General features: G+C 41.4%; 1 long non-coding RNA gene across 1 annotated transcript in view; it reads right to left on the minus strand.

Annotated features, from left to right (window-relative positions):
* Window positions 1-876, minus strand: part of LOC102380488 — a 31,967-nt gene extending 31,091 nt beyond the window's left edge. The window contains exon 1 of the long non-coding RNA XR_323503.1: window positions 805-876. This is a non-coding gene — a long non-coding RNA (uncharacterized LOC102380488). The remainder of the gene's footprint in view (window positions 1-804) is intronic.
* Window positions 877-1,080: the final 204 nt, after the last annotated feature.

Here is a 1,080-nt window from a genome sequence, read left to right on the forward strand (position 1 = left end):
TAACTGAATAAAAATTAACTACTTGGAATTCCTGCTAGAATTTTGCCCCTAATTGCCTGCTATCACTTGGGAACTCTCAAATGTCACTATTTAGAAGGTCCTAGGAATTCATTCTTTAATTTGCTCCCATCTGGGTAATGTGAACCCTTCTGTAAATAATTGATATAAAGACCAATAAAACCAGTTGGTGATAGTCTATTAGCTTTACTGGATTTGGAATGAGCCAGAGAGGTAGGCTTAGCTTCAAATGGACAACTGGAGAAGGGCCTTGCTAATGCCAAGTCTTTAGTGTGATTAGAGCATTGTGCTGAGAAACTGGAGATGCAGGTTCAAACCCCCTTTCCCTCCTAGGTGAAAAGTCTCTATAAACCTGAGCCACTCAGCTACTGGTGGTAGATATAGGAAGGTGCTCTCCTCCTTCCTAACCTGGGAACTTAAACATATATATCACTGTACCTACCGAGACAATGTATCACTTACTGAACATGTTCCAAAGAAGATTGCATGCCAACAAATTCAAACTACACAGATAATAGAATTGCAAACTGTAAGCAAGTCCTGGAGCCCTTTAATCTGACACCAGCAACAGTTTATTTCTAGGATCAGAAACACAAACTATAATACCTTGGGTTCTCCTGCTTCCCAGGAGCTAGACAAAAAGCATACAATCCACATGAACACACCTATAGCATGTTCCCAGCAACACAAGCTTCAAATCCCCAAATTAATCTCCATCACAAGGCACAGAGATGCTAATACAAAACAATTCCAAAATAAACAATCCCAGTCAAGGCTAGTGCTCACCCATGCATCTTCATTTAAGGAATTCTCTCTTCATGCACACATTCTTCCTACCAAATCCTCCTCCCCACTTCCTTTTCCTGGTTAGCCAATCAACTTTTCTTCATTACTTATTAACCTGAGCCAGAGGCTGCAGGTGGCCTGTTACCACCTGGCTAATTGCCCCAGGCTGCCTGCCTGCAGCCTGTTACATATGTGTTTGGAAAATTACCATTTAGGCACCTAAAGTGTAATAGTATTTCACCCCTACACTTTAAAACAGACATGGGCCCTAGAGAA

Source organism: Alligator sinensis, unplaced genomic scaffold (assembly GCF_000455745.1).
Source record: "Alligator sinensis unplaced genomic scaffold, ASM45574v1 scaffold382_2, whole genome shotgun sequence".
Lineage (NCBI taxonomy): Eukaryota > Metazoa > Chordata > Crocodylia > Alligatoridae > Alligator > Alligator sinensis.